The following is a 26,143-nucleotide window of genomic DNA, read 5'->3' on the forward strand; positions in this document are numbered from 1 at the left end:
AGGGAACTGCAACACAGGGAGTGATAGCCAGTCCACATGGCTGGGGACACCGGGACGGCCGGGAAGGTGGCACTGCTCCTGTGGGGTGAGTGCCCTGGGCACGGGCCTGACCCCCTGGGGATGGGAAGGGGATAGGACATAGGGGGGCTGCGGGGTCCCCTGAGGTCCCCAATGCCAGCAGTGCCACTCCCTCTTACCCACAGTGGCCCTGGGTGGGACTGCAGATATAGGGTGGCTTTGGGGACAGGACCAGGAGACAAGAATTTTGAGATGGGGATGTGGGGACAGGAATGTGGGGACTAGCACCTTTGGGCTCAGGTAGCTCTGAGGAAAGGGACAAGGGAACTGGGATGCAGGGACAGAAGGGGACAAGAACCATGAGGATGTGGCCATGGCGATGGGATGATGGGGATGGGATCATGAGCTGGTGGGGGTGCCCTGGGCCAGCATGAGCTGTGTCTGTGGTGTCCTTGTGCCCAGGGTGTCCACAGTGTCCCCATGTTCTGTCTCAGCCCACGGTGGCCTTGGTGTCCTTGTTCCCAAGGTGTCTGTGCCACACAGATGTGGTGCACGGGTGGCTGTGACACAGACATGTCCCCCTGCCTTGCCAAATCTTTTGGGGACCACCCAGACACACTTTCCCACAAGAAATGCTGTCCCCACGGGAACAAATAGGGACAGCCCCCACACCCTCTGCCCCCGTGCTTCTGTCCCCATGATGCTACCCCCACCCTCCGCTGTCTCTTCTTCCTTCCAGCCCAGACCGTCAGCCTCGCTGGTGAGTCCTCAGGGGATGCTATGTCCTTGCCCCTCTGTCCTCAGCCCCTCACTGGCCCTGGCAGACTGGTGCCCCCTTCACCCACAGGTGCCCAGATCACCCAGTTCCTCGTGGAGCTCTCCTGGAGGCTGGTGGTGTTGTAGGACCTGGTTACACTTACCTGCCAGGGCTCGGGGCCACCTGGTGTCACCACCTGGTACAAGGACAGGTGGCGGTGGGGGCAGGAGAGACAGGACCGCTTTAATGTCACAAAGAGTGGCACTTATGAGTGTGACCAACTTGGCACCGGGCGCAGCCCCCCTGTGACAGTCTTAGATGGTGAGGGGGGTTTGGTTTCTCCAGTCTGGCACCCACGGGGACACCAGAGAATCTGAGTGGGCTCTGATCCATGGGTCACATCCTTATGTGATCAGAACCCATCCCCTGCACACGGGGACATCCCAGAGCATCCCAGAGTGGGGGAACCCCATGTTGAAATTGGGGACCCATAGTACACTGGATGTGTTCCAGTTTGGGGATCCTCATGAAAACGGAATGCCCCTGGTGTCCTAAGACTCCCATGTCCTGCAGCCCAACTGATGCTGCAGGTTCCGGCGTGGGAGCTGCTGGAGGGGGACACAGTGACCCTGCACTGCCGGGGCCAGCAGGACAAGTCAGTCACCCAGGTGCAATCCTACCATGTGGATAAGGAGGTGGGGAGGTCCTTCAATGGGAACCAAGCTGTCCCTGTCTCCTCTGCAGTTGCACCACAGCAGCCATTACCACAGCTGCGAGGGCTGGGTGAACTCCAAGCTGTCATTGTGGGCACAGTCACAACCAGTGACAGTGCATGGTTAGCACCCCACCTGCCACCCCAACTCCCCCACAGCCCCTCCCCAGAGACTCGGGGTCACAAATCTCCTTCCCTTTTCCTTCCCAGAACTCTCCCCCGTGCCTGTGCTGAAGAGGCTGTGGGCCCCCAAGCCCACAGTGAGGTCCCCCCTGAATCTCAGCTGCCTCAGCACCCCTAGCCCCCTGTGGCCCCGAGCCCCCCTCCTGCACGTGTTCTGCAGGGGTGGGCAGGTGGTGGGGGGCCCACAGGGGTCCCCGGAGCTGCTAGTGCCCATCATGGGGGTCTCCCACTGGCAGAATTACAGCTGCCAGGTGCGCTCCAAGGGGGGGGGGGGGCATGTGGAAGAGCAGCACCCAACTCCGCATCATCGTGCACAGTGGGTGTGGGGATGGGCACAGGGAGCCCCCCTCGGGTCCCCTCCCTGGGTACCTCCATTACTGCCAGGGTCCCCCCATCCCTCACTGGCTACTGTCACCTCTCCCTGGGTCCCTTCACTCCTCTGTGAGGTCCCCCCATGGTCCCCAAGTCCTATCATCCCCTCCCTGGGTCCCTGTACCCTCCTTGCAGTCCCCATTTCCATATCCAGATGTCCCCTCCCTTAACCCTCATCCTTCCTTTGGGTTCCTTTCCAACCCCCCTCCTGCAATCTCTGTGCCTGTCCCTCACTTGTGTCCGTCTGCCCCTGTCTAAGCACGCCAGGTCTTTCACTGTCCCCTGGTGTCCCCCCCTCCTGCAGGGGTCCTGTCTTCAGGGGTGCCCCTCTCAGTGCAGCGCCCCGGGGGACAGGTGGCACTCGGGGACTGCCTGGTGCTGAGCTGCACAGTGGCCGCAGGGACAGGTCCCCTGTTCTTCTCGTGGCACTGGGAGGGCTCGGGGGCACTGCTGGGCACAGAACCCTGCCTGGAGCTGCGGCACGTTGGGGACAATGACAGCGGCCAGTACCAGTGCTGGGTCAGTAACGGGGGCAGTGTGGCCAAGAGTGACCCCCTGAATGTCACTGTCCTGGGTGAGCAGGATCCTCGGGTTAGGTGTGACCCCACCCATGGCACCCCCATCCCACCTCGCCATGTTCCAGCTCCATCTGTGTCCCCACAGTGCCCATGGCCAATGTCACCATCACTCTCAGTCCCTTGATGTCGCAATAGAGTACAACACGGTACAAAAGTACACGGCTCCATCAAAAGGTGCAAGAGAAAGAGATTTATTATTTGCAACGTTTCTTTTATACTTTTCAAGACACTTACACCCATCCAGCATAAACATTCAATGTCCATTGGTCATATAAGAGAAACAAAGTTCCCAGTAGGTTATTGGGGAGCCACATCACTCTGTAAGCTAGCCAGAGTCCATATCTCTTAACTTTCTCTCCTCCACTATGTCTCCATGGTGACAACCTTGGTCTTCCTTTAGGAGAGATATGGGGCTTCTCCTTTTCTTCAGGAGGCCTTTGCTAGCTCACGAAAACAGCACAGAATGTCTTCCCCACACCTTGTCACACTAAGTGTGTGCAGGTGACCCCGTGACCCTGCGCTGCTCACTGCAGGTGGGCTCAGCACCTGTCACCTTCACCTGGCTGTGTGACAGCTGGGAGGTAGCCCAGGGTCCCCTCCTGGAGCTCAGGGACATCGATGTGGGACATTCGGGCACCTACCAGTGCAATGGCCACCAACCAGTTGGAACAGGACGGGCACCACGTGTTCCGGGCACTCAGCCCAGAGCTAGCCCTGGAGGTGACACCGTGGGGACACTGCAACACAGGTAGGGTTGCATAGGGTCACCAGGGAGTTAAGGACCCCTGGGGTTCAGGGTGATCCTGATGTGCCCCCTCTGTTTCTTGCAGTGGCCACAGGGGTCGCTGGGGCCCTTTTGTTCCTGCTCCTGCTCGTGGGTTTCATTGTGGCCTGGCACCGGTGGCACTGTGTGAGTGGGTGACAATGGGGGGATGGGGGGTCCAGGGAGCTGTAGAGGCCTCCAGAGTTGGGGAACTATAGGCCAGCAGCCGCAGCACCAAAACTGTGACCTTGTCTGGGGGTCCTGTAGTGTGGCAGTGTTTGCAGGGGTCCCAGGACAAGGGAAGAGATGAGAATCTCGACTTCATGTTTCAGAAGGCTGATTTATTATTTTATGATATATATTATATTAAAGGAAAATGATATAATAAAACTATACTAAAAGAGTACAAGAAAGGATTTGATCAGATGGCTAGCAAGGAAAGGAATGGAATAATATTTAAAATCTTTTTACTGACCAGAGAATCTGAGACAGCTGGAGTGTGACTGGCCATTAATTAAAAATAACCACATGAGACCAATGAAAGATGCACCTGTTGCATTCCACAGCAGCAGATAATTATTGTTTACATTTCGTTTCTGATGCCTCTCAGCTTCTTAGGAGAAGGGATTTTTCATAAAATGTGTGTAGTATATGATAGAGATAATTCATGCTTTGTAACTGTATAAAAATTATAAGATCCAACCATGCCTCTGACCCCCATGGCCAGAAGCAGTGCCTTCTTTCTATTCAAAGATTTCCCGGACTCACCCAGATAAAATCATGCCTGTTAATGAATGAATGAGTCCTTCTTGGGCAATAAGCAGCCATTTCCCAGGAATGTCCAAACATTCAAGGAACTGCACCTGGAGGAGATTACATCGAGGACCAGCACCATTCTGGTTACAAGTGAAAAGAAGACTATTTCAAGGAGCTCAGACAGCCATCCGAACCTATGGACTAACTTTTGTACGGGTCTGAATCTGTATAGTCCCCATTATATATATGAAGGGATGTACAGAAATCTTAGGTAATTTCTGCTTCAGGCGGAATAAACTGTATATAAACTGGCTACCTGGAGCAGTTCGTGTGAACCACTGGGGAGACGCTGACACTATGTCCGTCTGAACCAGGTTCACCCAGCGTCAAAGTCCGGGATTGACGCTGTCTTGGCTGTGGCGGTTTTATAATATTCTATCTGGTTGTTGATCTAATAAATTTATAAAATGTTTTTTATAAATTTTGCTACCGATTTGATAATTTACAACATGTGTCTGTGACACTGTAGTGTATGGGGAGGTGCTGGAGGGTCCTGCAGGTAAGTTGGGGGTTCTTTCAGGGGCCCTGGGGGCCTTTGGGGGTCTCTGTCCCTGCTGGGCTTTGCGTTCTTGAGGCGGAGTTGGTTGGGGGAACTGGGTTGGTACATTGTGAAAAATGCGTATTTTATGATTGGCTTTTCACAAATATTAAAATGAATATTATATGTGTTGTGTTAGAAAGTAGCGCTGTATTAATTCTCTTCAGTAGTGTGTTAAATATAGTTTTAGATTATAAAAATTGTTAAAATAGAAACTATGCTATGTAGGATACATTTTTTTAAAGAAAGGACTTGCAGCGAGATAGCAGCTGCAGGACACCTAAATCTTTCAGAGAAAAAGAATTTATTGCCCTCTTATCAGAAGAAATGAACTTCTTCCCGCCTCAAAGGCACTGTTAGGATTAGGAGGAAGAAGTTGACGATGACCAGACAGAATCCTGTGTTTGAATGGAATTTATGCGTCATGCGTGAAGTGTATGAATATGCAACAGGCTGTTGTTTTTAAGGGTTAATCCTTTGTTAACAGGTATCCTTTTTCAGGCTTGTGCTGCCCAGAAAAAGGTACCTGGACGTCCGTAACTCTTTGTTTTTATTGTCTCATATTGTCTTAATTCAAATTGTCTAAATTATTATTACTTTAGTTGTATTACTATTTTTATAACTATTTTATTACTATTAAATCTTTAAAATTTTAAAAAGCAAGTGATTGGTGTTTTTCACAATTGGTAGCAGAGGGTGGTTAACACACCTCGATGGTGGTGCTTTGGGAGAGTCAGAGTAGGGAGGCACGCCTGATTTGGCAGCCTCGCTCTGTTTCCCCTGGGGTGACCGACAGACACAGGTTACAATCGGTGGACAAAAGGAGGCAATAAAACAAAGAGAAAGGAAAACGGCTCCCTACAACCACGGTAATTGGCCCCCTAAGACTAGTAGTGCGCATGAAGAACCCGGGAAGGAAAAGGGATTGGTAAATATTTCTCAGGGCGACAGTGGGGGAGATGAATGTGTGTGAATGAGAGGAGGGCTGGCTGTCCTAGACCTGCCAAGTGAGTGCAGAGTCTCCCATGCTGCATTTCTAACTTTCTGCAAGGAAAGCGGCCAGTAAAGAGATGAAGTGAGTGATAAGAGGAGTGAAAGAATCCCCCAGGGTAACTGGGACTGGGTCTCAGAAGTAGGGAGCAAGGTTTCCTAGCCCAATCCACTAGGAAACGGGACAGGAGGGGCCCCTAAACAAACCTGCTGGGTTGAGGGATTTGCATTCCAAGAACATCCAAGAGCAGGGTTGAGCAGAATTCTGCCGGAGTGAGAATATAGCAAACAGCATCCAGGGTTGGACCACACAGCTAGATTGAGGGATGAAAATTTTGCCCAACAGCATCCGGGGTTGGACAACACAGCTAGATTGAGGGGTGAAAATTTTGCCCAACAGCATCTGGGGTTGGACCATACAGCTAGATTGAGGGATAAAAAAAACTGCCCTAAGAACATCCAGGGTTGGACAACACAGCTAGATTGAGGGGTGAAAATTTTGCCCAACAGCATCTGGGGTTGGACCATACAGCTAGATTGAGGGGTAAAAAAAACTGCCCTAAGAACATCCAGGGTTGGACAACACAGCCAAATAAATACCTGAGAGCATCTGTAGTTGTGCCACACCACTGGGTTAAGGGACAGAAAAATGCCCAAGAGCATCTGGGGTTGAACAACACAGCTGGATTGAGGGAAGAATACCCAACAAGATCTGGGGTTGGACAACACGGCAGCGTTAAGGGAAAAATTACCCAAGAGCATCTGGGGTTGGACAACACAGCTGGATGGAGGGATATCCAATAGCACCAGGACTGGCCAGAAACACCTAAACTTGTAATAGGTGATGTGAAAGTAAAAGATACCTTATTGTTGTCTTGTTGTGTGTGTGAGAGTGAGTCACACACAAAGTCAGCCTCAACTTCCCAGGCGGGGGTGAAGGGGGGTCAATGGATCTGCAAATCAGGCTGTTGTTCCTGGACATGTGGGGCTTTAGCTGAAGGGTGTGTGTGACCTGTGCATCAGGCTGTTGTCCTCGGACAGGTGGGGACTCTGTAGCCAAAGGGTTTGTGTGACCTGTGCATCAGGCTGTTGTCCCTAGACAGGTGGGGGCTTTAGCTGAAGGGTTTGTGTGACCTGTGCATCAGACTGCTGTCCCTGGACAGGTGGGGGGACCGTAGCTGATAAGTGTGAGTGACACGCAGACAGCCTTACAGGAGAATGGGCACCAGAAGCGACCAGAGTCAGAGCCTTCCAGGAGGCCTGGAGATACTGAGACCTGGAGGCCAACCCCAAGGCAAGGAGGGGGCCACAGAGACCCGTGATTTTCCGGTGATAAGGATCCACTTTGTGTCTTGAGGGTATGAAGGAATGTGTGAGGGTGAATGAGAAATAAAAGTGAGTGAATGTAGACAAATGAAAGTATGGGTAATGTGGATTGTGCATTTTAAGCTTTACCACATCTCCTTGAAGGGAGGTGTATTGTATTGAAAAGCAGTGTGGAAAAAGGTTTGTTTTGGGTGTAAGAGGTTAAAAGAAAAGTGGTATTTAAGTTGCGAGTAAAAAGTGAAAAACAGAAGCAGGGAACAAAGAGATAGAATATTGAGGGGGAAAAAAAAGGGACAGAAATCCAGTAAGGTGGATACAGTAAAGAAAAACGGGAGAAAAAAATTACCAAGGGAAATACCCCAAGATAGCCCTCTAAGAGTATGTTAGCCAACTGGGAAAAAAACCCCTGTACAAGGAAAAAAGACAAAGTAAAGAGGATACAATACTGTATGCTCGAATGGCCAATAAAGGAAATAAGATCTGACCATGTTTATTGGCCTAGGTACGGCTCTTTTGAAAAATGGATTTGTCAGGCTTTAAATGAATTTGTAAATTTGAAGGAACCGTATAATCTAGAAGAAAGAGAATATGCCATGTGTTGGACAAGAGATTTTAGGAGAATAAAAATATTTAAAGTATCAGAAACTCCCAAAGCAAAACAAGAAAAGAAAAAGGGAAAAGGAAAGGGAGGGGAACAAGAAAAGAAAACAGAGAAAGAGTGGGACCCTTTGCAAGTCTTGCCCCCTCCATTGGCGATTGAAGTGCCAAGCCTGGGTCCTGGCTGGTTGCCCATTTCAGCTCCGACTGTCCCAGTCCCGGGTTCCGGCTCGCTGCCCGCTTCAATCCCGCTCACCACGGATTCTGTCCCAAGTATGAGCGCGCTGCCCACAGCAGCCCCACCTGCCCCTGCTTACACTCCAGCCCTGAAGGTGACTTTGTCTGCTGCAGTTCCAGCCACCTGGTCTGCAGTTGCCCTAATGGCCATACCGGGGGTCTCTCCTGCTTCATGGTCTATGACCACCGCCCCGATCGTGCCAGGGGTCCCGTCGGTCCCAGCCATCCTGTAATAAGTAGCAATATGTTTGTTCATTAATTAAATCAATGGCTAAATAATTTTACAATATAAAAGCAATAGCTAAATAGTTAAAACCGCTTGTTCAGCAGAATACAATATGTACCTATATGCAGCCACATATGGTAAGCATTAACCTAGCAAGAATTGCTTAGCTTGCAGAAAACGTATAGTGCCTTTAGAGAGTTTTCACTTTATAGATATGCCTTATAGGGCAAGGGAAGGTTCACCCAGTGGTCAGAGAGGAAAAGGGGGTCTTTTTCTGCCTTCTGGTGGTCTTGGTCTTCCTCCCAAGACCACCAGAAGGCAGAAAAAGACCCCCTAGCAACTAGAGGAGCAAGCGCAGAAGACAGAACACGTCATCCATAAACCTGGGAGAAGAAGGCAATAAAAGGCAAACCTTGAGGATAGAATGGTGTCTGCCTTAGGAGAGCAAGACTCTCGTCTGCCCAGCGCTGTACTTTGCTTGCCACTGCTTGCTTTTTAATCTAATAAATTCTTATTAGAAAAAGAGATTTACATGGTACAATTCTCATTTATGACAGTCCCACCCTCAACCGCCCCTCTCCCAGCCCCTTCCTCGGCTGCCCTGCCTGTGCCAACTACGCTGAGTGCCGCTGCTGATGCTTTGCCTCTGCCAGGAGCCGCTGACTCAGCCACCATTAACCACGTGAGGGCTTTCGGCACTATGGTCCAGTAACCCCCTGTCATGGTCTGAGCCTGGCGAAATGCCAGTGCTTCCATGAGAAAACCTCTTTTCCTGGTATCTACTGTGAGATGTGATCAGAGACAGAGCAGAGCAGGCTCCAACTTATGATTGAAAGGAAAAAAACTTTATTAACATAAAACTACAGGGAAAAAACACACAGAACACAGAATGAAAACCTTCCAAATTTCCTCCTCCTCCCCCCACCGAATTTCCTAATTCCGTTACCACCCTTTGGATAATCAATTCTCAATTCTTTGAGAAGAGAGGAGTCCCTCTTGCACCACAGACTTCACCCAGGAAACAGTCGAAACTTCTCGTGTTTCTGTGTCACGTGTGGCACCGCCCGGAGAACATTTTGCCATCGTGACCTCTTCCTTCCATGTCCAGTGCTCTCACCACTGCACATGGACCAGAGCTGCTTCTAGGGTTTTTCCCTTTAAGGATGCTTTGTCCAGTTCCAAAAAAGAGCACAGTCCCTCTCCTTTTGGGACATCTGTCCCCCCCATCTTTCACCCCCTGGGGCTGAGGGGTCTCTCGAAGAGAGATTATCTTCCTCTTCTTCTTCATCGAAGACGGAGGGCACCACCACCACCCTCCTCACCCGTCGTCTCTGTTCACACACCTTCACATCACCGCACTCTCCTGGCTCTGAGCCCTTGCCTCCCCCTAGAACGCAGTCTCTGTGTCACAGGAACTCAAGGGTTCTGTCCATAGCTATCCAAGAAAAGTCCAGCCAAAAGCCACTCCATCATCTCCCACCTAGAGTTCCTCTCAACTTCTCTCAATCTCACCAACTCCAGGAGGAATCAGCATTTGCAAGGTTTCCATCGTCCCAAGAAGGGTTTAAAGTCCCAGACTCTGCCGGCTTGGTTCATGAACTCCCACGGCTGGCTGCCCTGCTGGGCACCTCCCCCCTTCTCCTTCACTCCAGCCGCGCTATCACAGGCACAGTCTGCTCTCTCTCTCTTCCTCCGGGGGGTGGAATGGGGGATGGCTGCCCGAAGCCCTCGCAGTGCAATGCTCCTCCACCCTTCGGCCCAGGCCTGGCCTACCTCCCTCCGGCCACATGGCTCCCCTCCCCCCCCCCCGCCCAGCTCGGAGCTGGACAGGGGAGAGGTCTCCTCTGGTCCAGGGCCAGAACTCAAAAGGAACTTCCAGTGGGAGTTCACACCTTTTAACCCCCTGTGTTCTCAGAGGTGTATCCATGCCCTCAGTGGACAAACTAGGTGCCAATATTAAAATCTGGACACCGATTGGCATGACCACACCATCCCAAAAAAACCATTTCCCCTCAAACCACGACACCCCCGAAAACGCTCCCTCCTCTGGCATTTTCAGCAGCAGACCACGCCTGTGCCCCACCCTTGGAGGACCAAGCTTTGGTGGGATAACCCCCACCTCAGCCCCCATCCTGCCCTGAGCTCTGTTCCCTTGGTAACCACAGCTCCGGCTGTTCAGGGAAACTCTGTCCTCCTAGAAGAAGCACCGGATCAAAATACTAGGAGCTCAGCTAAAAGGCAGCCCTCTCCAAATTCTTTCTCAAACAACGAGAGAAAGACTATAGAAGATAAAAAAGGGAAAGAGTTAGATGAAGGAATTAGACTGTTTCCATTAAGAGAGGTTCCCATGGGAGGGGGCAGACTGGGTTTTGTAAATGCCCCTCTGACTTCTTCTGAAAGAAATTTTAAGAAAGAGATCAAAAGGATCTTCGAGGATCCCATAGGTACAGCTGAACAATTAGACCAATTTTTAGGCTCAAACATTTACACTTGGGAAGAAATGCAATCCATAATAAAAATATTATTTTCTCAAGAAGAGAGGCAATTAATCAGAGCAGCTGGAATAAAGGCTTGGGAAAAAGATAATCCGCAGGGGCCTCCCGGAGAAGACAAAATGCCAACTGCACCTCCTGAATGGGGTCAAAATACTGAGGAGAGGAGGAATCACATGAATGAATATCGTAATTTAGTTATTTAAGGAATAAAAGGGGAAGCACTCCCAGAGCAAAATGCTAAAAAGGCTTTTGAAGCACAGCAGAAGAAGGAAGAGACTACAATAGAATGGTTAGACAGACTTAAGAGAACTATGAAACAATATTCTGAGACAGCCCCTGAAGATGATGTGAGAAAAGCATTATTAAGGGTTAACTTTGTTTCAAATGCTTAGCCAGATATTAGTAAAAAATTAGAAAAAATTGAGGATTGGCATAGTAGATCATTAGAGAATCTATTAAAGGGAACTCAGAGGGTCTATGTCCGGAGAGATGAAGAAAAAGCTAAATTGAAAACAAAACTTATGGTAGCCACCATGTGAGAAAACAATTTCCAAAAAAATCAAAACCATACAGGCACTACTCCTAGATATGAAAGTGGTGGAGACAGGGGAAGGGAAAGGAATAGGACCCCAGTACAAACCAAGTCTCAAGAGCATTAAGGAATTGTCTGTCATTACAGTGGGGGCAAAGGGCATTATAAGAAATTTTATCATAAGCAGGCAAAAGATCTGAAAATCTTTAAAGAGACAAGCACAGAAGAAGAATAAAGAGGCCATAGGCTCTATTTTTTAGGGGACAAATACCATCTGGAGCCTGTGATAACTTTAGAAGTGGGTCCCCAAGAAGAAGAATTGGAATTTGTTGTAGACACAGGGGCAGAAAGAACCTGCCTGTTAGATATTCCAAAAGGATATAGTGTGAGCAAACATATGGCAAAAGTAACAGGGGCAAAAGGTGAAAGTTTTACAGTTCCGGTCATTAAAGATGTGGTAATTGAGGAGGAAACTAAAATTTGGATGGGAGATGTCTTATTGGTCCCAGGGGCAGGTAACAACTTATTGGAGAGGGACATACAAGTGCAATTAGGAATAGGGGTTATACCAGAAGATGGGAAAATGACAGCTAGAGTTTTAAAATTAAGCCAAGAAGATGAAGAAAAAATCAACAAGGAAGTTTGGGCTGGGGAAGGAAATAGGGGAGGATTAAATATTGACCCCATAAAAGTTACAATTGAGAGAGAAGATTGTCCTATATGTGTACTTCAGTATCCTATATCTTTAGAAAGAAGAGAAGGTTTGAAGCCAATAATAGAAGGACTAATAAAGGATGGGACATTAGAACCTTGTATGTCTCCTCATAATACCCCGATTGTCCTAATAAAGAAGTCCGATGGGAGTTACAGACTAGTACAAGATTTAAGGGAGGTTAAAAAAAGAACTCAAACTCTCTACCCAGTAGTACCAAATCCTTATACTCTTCAAAGTCCCACCCCAGCATCAGTGGTTTAGTGTGGTGGATCTTAAAGATGCTTTTAGAGCTTGCCCACTAGCCAAAGAGAGCTGGAATATTTTTGCCTTTGAATGGGAAGATCCAAAAACTGAGAGAAAGCAGCAATTAAGATGGACAAAATTACCACAGGGGTTTACGGAATCCCCAAATTTATTTAAGCAAGCTTTAGAAACAATGCTACAAGATTTCCCTATTCCTCCTAGAATACAAATTATCCAATATGTAGATGATCTTTTACTGTCTGGGGAAGTTGAGGTTGAAGTAAGAGAGGCTACTATACAACTTTTAAATTTTCTTGGGGAAAAAGGATTAAGGGTATCAAAAGAACAGTTGCAATTTGTAGAACCAAAGGTAAAATATCTTAGACACTTAATTAGTAAAGGTAGTAGGAAGCTCAACCCAGAGAGAATCTTAAGAATTTTATTCCTTCCCCCTCCCTCTACAAAGAGGGAAATCAGAAAGCTACTGGGATTATTGAGATACTGTAAATTATAGATTGAGGGATATACCCAGGCAGTCAAATTTTTGTATGAAAAATTGACAGAGGGAGATGATATAAAATAGACCAAAGAAGATGATGTTAAATTAGGAGAACTGAAGTCAAACCTAGCTTCAATACCAGCTCTAAGCTTACCCTCACTAGAAAAACCCTTTCATCTATACGCGAATGTAGAAAAGGGGGTAGCTCATAGAGTTCTAGTTCAGGAGTGGGGAGGAGTAAAAAGACCAGTAGCTTATTTATCAAAGATGGTAGACCCAGAGAGCCACGGCTGGTCTGTATGTATTCAAGCTATAGCAGCTACTGCGATCCTTGTAGAAGAAAGTCGTAAGCTTACTTTTAGAGGTAAACTAACTGTGTGCACACCTCATGCAGTTCGAAATGTGTTAAATCAGAAAGCTGAGAAATAATTGACAGACTCTAGGGTATTAAAATATGAAGCAATTTTAATAAATAGTGATGACCCGACATTAGAAGTAAACAGAAGTTTAAATCCAGCTCAATTCTTATACAGAGAACCAGCAGATAACCTAATACATAATTGTCTAGAAATTATAGAATACCAAACAAAGGTCCGGGAAGATCTTGAAGAACAAGCCCTTTCAGAAGGGGAAATAATCGATGTAGATGAGTCCTCCAGATGTCTACAAGGAAAGAGAATGTCAGGGTATGCAGTAGTCGATGGAAAAAAACATGCAAACTATTGAAAAGGGAAAATTACCTGCAAACTAGTCAGCTCAAACCTGTGAATTATATGCTCAAAAAGAACACTAGAATATTTAGTTCACAGGAAGGGATCTATATATACCGATTCAAAGTATGCTTTGGAGTAGTACATACCTTTGGAAAAATTTGGGAAGAAAGAAGACTACTTAATTCAAGAAAAAAAGGATTAGTACATGAAGGGCTCATTTTAGAAGTTTTAGAGGCACTAAAATTACCTGAAGAGATAGCTATAGTACACATAAAGGGACACCAAAAGGGAGTGACCCCAGAAATAAGAAGAAATAATTTGGTAGATCAAGAAGCTCAGGATACAGCAGAAAATAGAGCTGAGAGAGTTATGTTAATATCAACTCCAAATGAGGAAAAATTGGAAATTCCAAACTTTAGCAAAGCAGAGAAAAAAGAATTAAACAAGATAGGAGGTGAACAAAATGAATCAAGGAAATAGAAACTTCCTGATGGAAGACAATTACTTAATAAAATGATTACTAAGAAAATATTAGAAGACATGCATCAGAAAACCCATTGGGGTACCCAAGCCTTGTGTGATCATTTTTTAAGGAATTATGGATGTATTGAGATTTTTAGAGTAGCAAAACAAGTAACTGAAAGATGTATAATTTGACAAAAGATCAATAAAAAGTAATGAGGAAAACAACATTAGGAGGTCCATTTCAAAGCATCCAGTCAGAGTTTACTGAACTTCCCCAAGTACAAAGATAGAAGTATTTATTAGTAATGACAGACCATTGAACTAATTGAGTGGAAGCAGTTCCCACTGCCAAAGCCACAGCCAACATGGTAAGTAAAAGCTTTTTGGAACAGATAATTCTCAGATATAGAATGGTTAATAAGATAGACTCAGATAGAAGAACGCATTTTACATCAAAGGTGTTACAACAAATAATTCAAGCCTTGGAGATAAAATGAGAGTTACACACCCCATGGCATCCACAGAGTTCTGGCTGTGTAGAGAAGATGAATCAGACTTTAAAGAGAACTTTGACTAATTGATGATTGAGACCCAAATGTCATGGGTACAATGCCTACCTTTAGCTTTATTGAGAATCCGAACCCAACCTAAATCAGATCTGGGGGTGTCACCTTATGAAATGATGTTTGAGTTACCTTTTCTAACCACTCAACATGAAAATGCTACCTATGAGGTAGGGGAAATGAGAGTCAGAAGATATGTTAACACTATTGCAGAAACTCTTGAAAATTTACAGTTAAAAAGAATAATCCCTCAAACCACACCTTTAGATTTTTAAATCCATAATATTCATCCAGGGGAGGGAGTGTTAGTAAAAACATGGAAAGAACAATCTTTAACTCCACAATGAGAAAGTCCTTTTCAGGTATTGCTGACGACTGAGGCTGCGATCTGGACCAGGGAAGGAAGGTGGATCCATGCCAGCATAATCAAAGACCTGTGGAAGAACCTAAAGAGCAGAAGATAACATCTGAACCAGCTGATACAAAACTGACTCTTAAACGGGGAATAGGAGGTAATGAACTGGGGAGACCCCAATAAGCCAAGAAATATACACGGAATCACACCTAACTGAGAAATAAGACAGAGTTTATACCAGTGGTTTCAAGTACCGTCAAGACAAGCTTTGAGACCTCTCCAGTACTCTCCCTGGGGGGGAATACTTCCACTCCAAACAAGAAGATCAGGACTGTTTCGAACAGAGAACTCTTGAGTTCAGGCTTTAGCCTGTGACTTATACAAGGAGGAAGAGGAGTTGCAACTTCCATCAGTGCCATATCAAATACCCTGTTTGATTCACCCAAATACCTGACATGCTAGCTGGGTTAAATGTAAATGTTTGAATTGTGGGAAGAATTGGTATTGTAGTTCACATAATCAACGCCCTCGTTGCAGGAAGTGTCAAGCACCAAATCAATCTCCTATCCAAGTAGAACTCAAGGCAACTGAAATAATAATTTTGTTGTGCAGATAGGAATTATTAGTGCCTGTTGAGTGGGAGGTACCTGAAGAACGGTGGGAAACTACAGTTAAGGAGTGTCAAAAACGATTTGCCTAGAAATTAGCTAAGAGAAAGTGACAAGGAAATAAAAGGCAAGACCAGATTGACCTCTGTATTCGCCACCAAGATCAAATCACCTGCTGTGAGTTGCAACCCCATAGGCATGGGAAGTGGGAGTATAAGCAATACTGGACCTCTGCTATTCCTTCTTCTGTCACTCATTTTTAGTCTCTTCCCTCTTGGGATATTGATAAGGCCCTGTTACAAGTGTTACTGCAAGCTATATATGGAAGAACACCGAAGTTCCTTTTTTATTACTCACATTCATGTCAACGGTCACTGTTATAACCCATCCAAGTTAAGCAATTGCATGCACACTGGGAAAAATTATTAGATTGCAGAGAACTTAAGAACAAGTGGTAACAGGATGGGAGGTCAGTGCCCAAAAGCGGAGAAATGGATTTGCTTCACCTACATTATTAGAAACAAAGCACAAGATTTAGTAAAAGAGCAATTGATAAGCACAAAGACTAAGCCAGTAAAACCACCTAAACCTGTGCCAATCTCAATTGATGATCTGTATACGAAACTTGAACAGCAATTAGAAAAAGAAATAGATATCTCAAGAATAGGTAAAAATCAGTTTGTGGAATTGGGAGAAAGGATAAGCAGAGAACTTAATATAACCAATTGTTGACTCTGTGGAGGGGCTTTGATGTCAGAAGAATGGCCATGGAAAGGCAGCAGCCTGGGCCCAAATGAGCTCCTTAAGTGGAACCAAACAAGCATAAGCAGGGAGAATCGACCAGAGGGGTAGGTTTTAAGTTCAATAGTCATAAGAGAAGAATGTCTCTGGCGCACTGAGAAAAGGCTTATTCATGATGTGAGAAAAACTCCCTGTAAAAGATACAAGATTAGTAACAGAACTTCTGTATGGTGGGTCCCAGAAGAGCCAACCATATACTGGACACAGGAAAAAAGAAAGAAGGGAAATTGTAAGTATGATGATAAAATTAGACTTTTTCAATGCAATGATAGAGGCAAAAATCCTTACTTTGTCATCCCAGAAATTTCCAAAATTGCGAGGATATAGATCAGCAAAAGTTTGACTATTGAAAAGTTCCAGACGGCTTATTTTGGATATGCGGAAAAAGAGCATACCCAAAACTCCCCTCTCAGTGGAAAGGAAGCTGCGCTCTGGGAATCATACAGCCAAGATTTTTTCTTTTGCCAAGACTTGATGGGGATCAAATAGGGACACCAGTTTATGAAGATCTAAAAAGAAACAAAAGGGAAGTGATTGGAGGATTCCAAAAATGGAGAGATGAAGAATGGCCCCTGAACGCATATTTGAGACATATGGGCCAGCCACCTGGGCACAAGATGGGAGTTGGGGATATCAAACCCCAATTTATATGCTAAATCGTATTATAAGATTCCAAGCCACTGTAGAGATAATAACGAACAAAACTGGTCAGGCAGTGGAATTAATATCAAGGCAACAAACCCAAACAAGAGCAGCTGTGTATCAGAACAGGTTGGCTTTGGATTATCTATTGGCCGAAGAAGGGGGTGTTTGTGGAAAATTTAATACCTCTAATTGTTGCTTAAAAGTAGATGATAATGAGAATGCTGTCCTAGATATAGTCAATGATTTCAGAAAAATTGCCCATGTACCAGGTCAAAAGTGGGAATCAATGCTAAATACTAGCTGGTGAGATAACGTGCTAGGAATAGAATAGTGGAAAAAATTAGACTTCTTCCTTTTGTACGCTACAGCTGGTCTAATATTTCTTCCTTGTTTGATCCCCTGTTTCATTGGACTCATCACCAGTTTAGTTCAAGTCATGCAATTGGTGGCCATAGATCAAAAGTTAGCTACAACAAACACAGTGCAAAGAATTATGGTGTTAAAGAAACAAAATAACATAGAAGATCCCTTCAGAGAAGTGAGAATGATCTGTGAAGAAAATGAGCGGCTAACGAAACCTAGAAAGCCGTGAATACTGCTCAAGCCAAATTAATTATAAAAAGAAAGAGGGAGGATTGTGAAAAGTGTATATTAGATGGCTCTACACAGATATTTACTATATGTACTTTGCTGTATTAACATTTTAATAATATGATAAATGTAGTTGTGTAGTTAAAAAGGTAACTTTTGTAGTTAAAACAGAAACTACACTATGTAGGATACTTTTTTATTAAAGGACTTGCAGCAAGATAACAGCCACAGGATGAGTTAAAAGCCACAGCCTAAATATTTCAGAGAAAAGGAATTTATTGCCCTCTTATCAGAAGAAACTAACTTCTTCCCTCCTGGAAGGAGCTGCTAGGATTAGGAGGAAGAAGTTGACCATGACCAAAACAAATCCTTTGTTTGAACAGAATTTATGCATCATGTATGAAGTATATGAATATGCAGCAGGTTTTTGCTTTTAAGGGCTAATCCTTTGTTGGCGGGGGTCCTTTTTCAGGCTTGTGCTGCCCATAAAAAGGTACCTGGAAGTCCATAACTCTTTGTTCCTATTGTCTCATATTGTCCTAATTCAAATTGTCCAAATTATTATTACTTTAACTGTATTACTATTCTTATAACCATTTCACGACTATTAAACTTTTAAAATTTTAAAAACAAGTGATTGGCATTTTTCACACCTGAAAAATGTTCTCAGTGCCTGTGCTGGAGGGATCCCCGCGCCCACCCTGGGGTCCCCCCTGACTCTCAGCTGCCTCAGCACCCCCAGGCCCCTGCGGCCCCAAACCCCCCTCCGTGCTCGTGTTCTACCGGGACGGGCAGGAGGGGGACGCCCCCAGGGGTCCCCGAAGCTGCTGGTGCCCGCCATAGGGGTCTCCCACTCACATAATTACAGCTGCCAGGTGCGCTCAGAGGGGGGGGGGGGTCCGTGCAGAAGAGCAGCGCCCGGCTCTGGGTCACAGTGCGCAGTTAGTGTGGGGATGGGCAGGGGGAGCCCCCACAGACACCCAAGATCCCCTGGCTGGGGACCTCCATGTGTCCCTGACACCTTTCTTGTGTCCCCCCACCTCTGCCCTGTGTCCTCTCGCCCCTCAGTGGTGTGAAACCATCCCCGACACTCCCCATCACACCCATCCCCCCATCCCTATCCCCCTACACCAGCTGCCAGCCCCTCCCTGTGGCCTCAGCCCTGTCTCTGTGCCTGCAGTGCCTGTGGCCAATGCCACCATCACACCCACTGTCTTGGAGGTGACACGACAAGAGCCAGGAACACACAGAAACACAGGTGGGGGACCACAGGGAGTGCAGGGTCCCCGAGTGATGGGTGACCCCATTGTGTCCCCCTCTGTTTCTTGCAGTGGCTGCAGGGGTCTGTGGGGCCCTTTTGTTCTTGCTCCTGCTCGTGGCTGTCATTGTGGCCTGGAAAAAGTGGCACCGTGTGGGTGGGTAACAATGGGGGGACGGGGGTCCCAGGAAGCTGTAGAGGCCCCCAGAGTTGGAGAGCCATAGGCTGGCACTCACAGCTGCACAACTGTGACCTTGTCTGGGGGTCCTGGAAGGTTTGGGGAGGTGCTGGTGGGTCCTGCAGGGATGCTGGACGTTCTTTCAGCGGCTCTGGAAAGATGTGTGGGGGTCTCTGTCCCTGCCAGGATTTGGGTTCTTGAGGCTGAGTTGGTTGCGGGCGCTGGAGAGCTTCATGAATTCTGGGTGACTCCAGAGATGTTTGGGGGTCCTGTGAGAAAATTGAGGGTCCCATGGGGGTTCAGGAATCCTGAGAGGGGTCAGGGCCCTGGGACCCCACAGTCACCCCTCCCCTCTTTCCTCTGCAGCTGCCAGGAAGAACAAGGAAAGGTGAGTAGGGGGCTCAAACCACACTGTCCCCTTTTACTCCAAACCCCAAGACCTCCCATTCCCTCCTTCACATCCCCTTTCTTCCCTCAGGGCCCCCCCGGATCCCCTGGCCCAACCAGAGGAGGGGGAGGTGCTGTACACCCGCATCGTGGTCACCAAGAGGGCAGGGGGTGAGTATGGGGGGGGACACACGCAGAGGGACACGTCACCCATGAGTGTCCCCCCACCCAGATCCCACAGCCTGTGTCTCTTGCAGCGTTCCCCCTTGCCACCACCCTCCAAGATCCCCAGGTGACCTACGCGGAGCTGTGGGGACCCCCAGGGGTGACCGCGGGAACTCGGTGAAATCTACAGGAATGTGCTGTGACACTGGGGGGAACTGTGGGGCACTGGGAATCCACATCCATGGGCACCCACACGTCTGTGTGCTGCCACCAAAAACTGCCCTTCTCCCTCCCCGTGGGGGCACAAAGATCCCAAAGGGCTGAGAAAGGAACAATTTCCTGAAAGAGCAACAAGAGAGAATAAAACCAACAGCAACAGCAACAAGGTTCGGCGTCTAAATGGTCAAAAAAGGAACATTTTCCTGGGAAAGCCCCCCAAAAGAAACAAAACCCAAACATTTCCCCCAGCTCGTTTTCCTCCACCAGAGGAATCTGGCATGGCCCTGGACCTTTCTGGCTCTGATGGCCAAAGCAGCCCTCAGGAGGCTCTGGATTCTCTTGTCCCCAATCTCAAACCCCTCCTCTGCCCTGTTCCCCACACGAGGATGTCCCAAAGGCCCTGGGAAGGTTCTGGAGCCTCCCCCTTTGCCAGGGCAGTTGGGTCCAGGCCATGGCACAGGGTGGGGTGTCAGAGACAGGAAAGGTTTGATGTCTGGAGATATTTTGGAGCAGCTGTGTGTGGCAGGGGTCGGTCAGGCCATGCTTTTCTTGAGACAGGGCCCCGTCTGTCCATCAGTCTGTCAGCCATGGCACACAGGGACAGTGTGGAACTCTGCCAATGCCATCTCCTGAGTGGCCGGGTGACAAGAAGTGCCACCTGTGGAGAGGGTCCTTGGCGGCCCGACGGGCTTAAAAGACAGAGCATGATGTGGCCAAATCCAGACCCTGTCTGCCCTTGGGGTGTCTGTCCCATCCACGCTGGTACCAGGGAGTTGGCAACTCATTTAAATGAGAAATATCTGCTAAGGAAAGTGGGAATGTTTCTGGAATGGAAAGAAGACCCATGTCTAAAACTTTCTTTAATTTCAAAAATGATAGGGCTTCCAGGCCAAAGTGTAGGAAAAGAAATACAGCTTTTTACTGGGAAATTTATAAACCAGAAGGAAACAAAAACCACAAACCCCAAACATTCCCTCCCGCTCAGCGCTGTTTGTTTTTGTGGCAGATACAACTGTGGCCAGCAGGGGGCGCTGCAGGGAGCACTCCCGGCCAGCAGGGGGTGCCCCGCTCGAGCTCCATCCCCTCAGGGGCCATGGCGGCCTCGCACAGGAGGCAGGAGGGGAAATCTCTCTTTTTGCAAACTCACGGGCAACAATCGGTCCTGGCACCACCACCGGCAGCGGGCAGAGGCTGCCAAGGCAGGAGGTTGGATCCCGGTGCCCACTGGCAGCGTAGCAGTGTCCCAGGGCCTGGTACATGCCCTGCCCAACACCCGCGGCCGCTCTCCATGATCCCGAATGGAAGGAAGGCAGCGCCTGACCCCAGGCAGGTCTCGGGTCCACAGCAGCACCTCTGGTGGCTTTACATCATAATTCCTGCAAACCCTCAGCCTTTCACTCCGGTGAGGAGGGCAGGGATGGAGCACCTTTGGGGACACCTGGAATCCAGACAGGGTCGCTCCCCACAGCAACACCATGGCCATGGGCAGAGCCCCGGCTCGATATTTCCACACATTTCCCTCTTAGCTGATGACCCCAGCCTGAGTCAAAACATTCTTTGTGGAAGGTTCCAAAGGGCTGCAGGTTTTGTTCAAGAAGGAGGGTCCCAGGCAGGTTGTTGAGGAGATTGTTGTGGGATTTGCAGTAGTTTGTGGTTCTCTCAGTCCCTTACCAAGGGGAGCAAATGATCAATTACTGCATTTCCGGACTGGTTCCCTCACAGCTGCCCCTGCAGGGAGGGATTTCCAGCCAGCCCTGCTCTGAAAACTATTAAAGGCCCTTCCAGAGCCACTGCTTGGGCTCCCTTTGGGTTTTGTGCTTCTTGCACGGCTGAGCAAACCACAGGCAGGCCTTTTTCCCCAACAGAATTCTCACCTCTGCAGCAGCTCTAAAGCTGCCAGAATCAAAGCTAAGGGGGCTGTGGGGACCCTGAGGTCCTGGCTGCCACGTGGGGCTGGGGCAGAGCAGGGCTGGTTAATGGCCATCCCTGTGCAGTGGGGCTGGGCCATGGCTGGGCCCCACCCTTGCATTGACAGAGGCCCCCAAATGTGCCACTGCTGGTATTGGAACCCTATCAGGAATGTGCAGGGACATTTCTGGAACCGCCACCCCCTGGGACAGGACCCCCCATGCCAGGATATGTCAGGCCTTGGGACAGGATCCTCACAGGACAGGCCCCCCATGTATGTGCCACCCCAGGACAGAGCTGCCTCCCTTTCCCCTCTGAAACTGAGCACATACAGTCTCTTCCTTCTTGTCAAGGAAAAACAAAGTTTTGAGGGGGCACAGCCCAACACCTCCATCCCCCACAGCCTCCCTACTCTTCCCTGCAACCCCTACTCCCCATTTCCCCCCCGCAACCGGATCCCCCCAACCTCTTCCCAGCTCAGGTTCTCCACGGAATTGCTGAGCCAGGAACTGGGGCTGAGGGGACATGGCACAAAAGTGAGGAAATAAGGAATGAAGAGAAATAAAGAGAGGAAAAAGTCAAGGGCAGGGGAGGGCACAAAAGCAGAGTCACCCAGGACCCCCATCCCCAGCAATCGAGCACTCCAGAGGGGGTGTGCTGGGCCCTGGGTCACCCAAAATCTGAGGCACCAAGGGAAGGAGCTGAGATCCTCGTGCCCACCCAGCCACCCTCCAACCCTTGCACCCCCATTCCCCTAGCACCCCAACCATGGGACGCCCGTGGCCTTGCTCTTTCTTCCCTGGGGACTCCCATCCCAGGACTGCCATTGCCCAGCACCACCATTGCCTTGATCCCATTCCATAGGCTGCTCCTTCCCCCAGAACCCCTATTCCCAAGGGTCCCCTTTTCCCCCCTGCATCCCCAACCCTGGCACCCACATGCCATGACCCCAAATCCCTGGGGACCATATTCCAACAACACCGCAATCCCTGGTTTCCCCCAGGCACGTAGACCCCAATTCCCCTGTACCCCCATTCTCCTGGACACCCATCCTTGGTTTGGGGGATGGGGGGACAGGAATGTGGGGACTGGCACCTTTGGGCTCAGGTAGCTCTGGGCATAGGGACAAGGGAACTGGGATGCAGAGACAGAAGGGGACAGGAACGGTGAGGATGTGGCCATGGGGATGGGATGATGGGGATAGGATCATGAGCTGGTGGGGGTGACCTGGGCCAGCATAGGATGTGTCCGTGGTGTCCTCGTGCCTGGGTTGTCCACAGTGTCCCCATGTTCTGCCTCAGCCCAGGGTGGCCTTGGTTTCCCTTTTCCCAAGGCGTCTGTGCCACATGAATGTGGTGCACGGGTGGCTGTGACACAGACATGTCCCTCTGCCTTGTAAACGTTTTGGGGACCACTCCCACACACTTTCCCACAAGACCTGCTGTCCCCATGGGGACAGTTGGGGGGAATCCCCCACACCCAGTACCCCTGTGCTGCTGTCCCTACAGTGCCACCCCCACCCAGCCCTGTCCCTTCTCCCTTCCAGCCCAGACCCTCGGCCTCGCTGGTGAGTCCTCAGAAGATGCCATGGCCCCACCCTGCTGTCCCCAGCCCCACACTGGCCCTGGCAGGCTGGTTGTTCCCTGCCACCCACAGGCAGCCAGACTACCCAGCTCCTCGTGGAGACACCTGGAGGCCAGCGGTGCTGTGGGACTGGGTTTCCTGGTGCCATCAGGTGTGACAGGATCCCTCTGTCCCCCAGAATGGCTGGTGCTGCAGGTGCCAGCGTGGGCACTGCTGGAGTGGGACATGGTGACACTGTGCTGCCAGGGCAAGTGGAACAGCATAGTCACTGAGGTGTCCTTCTACCATGAGGAGGAGGAACAGGAGGTGTTCCCCGATGGCACCGAGCTGTCCCTGTCCCCTCTGCAGCTGCACCACGCAGCTACAGCTGCAATTATTGGGTGAAATCCTGGGGGTGGCAGGAGTCAGCACCGGTGACAGTGACAGTGCACAGTGAGCAACCCACAGCTGCCACACCAACACTCCCACAGCCACTCTCCAGGAACTTGGGGTCACAAATCCCCCTCTCCTCTCCTTCCCAGAGCTCTTCTTAGTGCAGGTGCTGGAGGGTCCCACCAAGCCCACCGAGGGGTCCCCCCTGAATCTCAGCTGCCTCAGCACCCCCAGCCCCCTGAGGCCCCGAGCCTCTCTCCTGCACGTGTTCTACCAGGATGGGAAGGTGGTGGCGGGCCCGCAGGCATCCCCACAGCTGCTGGTGCCCGCCATGGGGGTCTTCCACTCAGGGAATTACAGCTGCCAGCTGTGATCCGAGGGGGGGGTCCGTGCAGAAGAGCAGCACCCGGCTCCCCGTCACAGTGCGCAGTGAGTGCGGGGAAGGGCACAGGGAGCCCACAGACACCCCCCGGATCCCCTGCCTGGGTGCGTCCATGTCTCCCTGACACATTTCTTGTGTCCCCCTGCCGCTGCCCTGTGTCCCCTCACCCCTCTGTGCTGTGACCCCATCCTCGACATCCCCCATCACACCCATCCCCCCTGTCCTTCTCCCCCCACACCAGCTGCCAGCCCCTCCCTCTGGCCCCAGCCCTGTCTCTATCCCCGCAGTGCCTGTGGCCAATGCCACCATCACCCCCGGTCGCCTGTCACACCAGGTGCATGCAGGTGACAACATGACCCTGTGCTGCTCAGTGCAGGTGGGCCAAGCCCCTGTCACCTTCACCTGGCTGCACAACAGCCAGGAGGTGGTCCGGGGTCTCCTCCTGGAGCTCAGGGACATTGATGTGGGACATTCGGGCACCTACCAGTGCGTGGCCACCAACCAGCTGAGACAGGACAGGCACTGCGTGTTCCGGGCACTCAGCCCTGAGTTGGCACTGACGGTGAAAATATGGGGACACAGGGACACAGGTGAGGTCTCACAGGGTCACCAGGGAGTGCAGGACCCCTGGGGAGATGGCTGGTCCTGATATGTCTCCCTCTGTTTCTTACAGTGGCCGCAGGAGTTGGTGGGGCCCTTTTGTTCCTGCTCGTGCTCCTGGCTGTCTTCGGGGGCTGTCACTGGTGGCACCCTGTGAGTGGGTGGCAATAAGGAGACAGAGGTCATGGAGAGAGGTGGCAAGGCCCCCGGAGGAGGGGGGCCATAGTGTGGCACTCACAGCCCCTGACTTGGGATGGGCTGAGTCCCCATTGACCATGGCTCAGAGGTCTGGGGAGCTGTTGGATGGGGATGTTTGGGGTTCTATCAGGGGTCCCCTCTCTTCCAGGCTTGGGGTTCTGGGAGCTCAGGGTGTTGGTGCAAGTGAGGTGCTTCAGGGATACTGGGGGGGGCTGGGGAGAATTGTGTGTCTGGTGGTGGTTCAGGATTCCCTAGGGTGGATGAGGGCCCCCGGATCTCCAAAGTCACCCCTCCAGTTTTCCTTTGCAGATGCCAGGAAGCACCAGGAAAGGTGACTGCAGGCTCCAGCCATGACATACCTTTTACCCAAACCCTTCCACACAACCCCTTATTCCCACAGGGTCCCCCCAGACCCCCTGGCACCCCTGGTGGAGGATCCTCAGGCAACGTACATGGAGCTGCAAAGGCAACCATGGGAACCCAGAGAAATCTATGACAATCTACACCAGAAGTTGTGATGCTCTGGGAAGCGGGAGGCACTGGGTGACACTGGGGGTGCTCCCTCCATGCCTCCTGTGCTTGCCCATCCTTCCAACAGAGGTGGTCATGGGCCAGGGGAAAGCTACACTGGGCACCCTCTGCTCCCCATTTCCTCTCCCACTACCCCCAAGGGCTCCCCCAACCCTTTGCTCATACCTGCAGAGGCTCCCCAGCCCCATCCAAGTGCCCAAGTACCCTCAGTTACTGCCCCATTCTCTCCCCACAGTGCTTGCTGTACACCCAGGACTTCCCCATTCCCCCTCCCACTACCCCTTTCCCATCCCGCTGTAAAAGGGGGAGTTGGGGAGGATTCCTTCTGAAAGGTTTCTCAGATGAAAATGAAGCACAAACATGGCTATATTATATCTGAGCACTGTTTATTGATACAGGAGGGTAAATGTTCTTACCAAAGGGGGAGAGAAGGGAGTAGAAAGGGAAAAGGATAGAGAGAGAAACAGAGGACAGAGACAGCGTTACCACAAGAAGCCCGGGCGCTCTGTGGGCATCAGCTCAGCAGATGGAGTGTGTGTGCTGCAAGCCACGGCCAGCCCACATGGCTTTTGTGAATGGTTGGGTGTGATCAGCAAGTGATGGCACCTGCGTGTCTCTGGCATCGGCGAGAGATGACTGCAGGCTGGCTGCTGCGGGCTGGCTGCGGGCTAGTGCTGTGGCACTGCTGGCTCTGGGCTGGCTGCCGTGGGCTGGTGCTGTGGTGGGCAGGTGCAGCAGGCTCAGTGCTGTGGGCAGCATGGGAAATGCGGCAGAGGAGGCAGGTGGGTGCAGGCAGCATCTGCTCCGTTGGGGGAGGCAATGAAGGAATCTCCAGGATGAGCAGGAATGAGCTGCCTCAAGGAAGCAGCAAAGCAGGGAAAAAGGGGTGTGGACAGGGAAGAAGGACCACTGGGAGGAAAAGGCGAGAAGGGGGATTATCAGTGATATTTTTGCCCAGCGTCTGAGAGGAATGGTGCATCTGATTCCATCTTTTCAGAAGGCTCATTAATTACTTTTTTATAC

At 49.9% G+C, this 26,143-nt stretch overlaps 1 protein-coding gene and 1 pseudogene across 1 annotated transcript in view; both read left to right on the forward strand.

Moving 5' to 3' along the window:
- LOC132340336 (Fc receptor-like protein 3) overlaps positions 1-26,143 on the forward strand; it is a 377,484-nt gene that overhangs the window by 14,004 nt on the left and 337,337 nt on the right. The window lies entirely within an intron of this gene.
- On the forward strand, positions 37-24,943 carry LOC132340101 (Fc receptor-like protein 2; annotated as a pseudogene).

The sequence above is a fragment of the Haemorhous mexicanus genome, chromosome 31 (genome assembly GCF_027477595.1).
Source record: "Haemorhous mexicanus isolate bHaeMex1 chromosome 31, bHaeMex1.pri, whole genome shotgun sequence".
NCBI lineage: Eukaryota > Metazoa > Chordata > Aves > Passeriformes > Fringillidae > Haemorhous > Haemorhous mexicanus.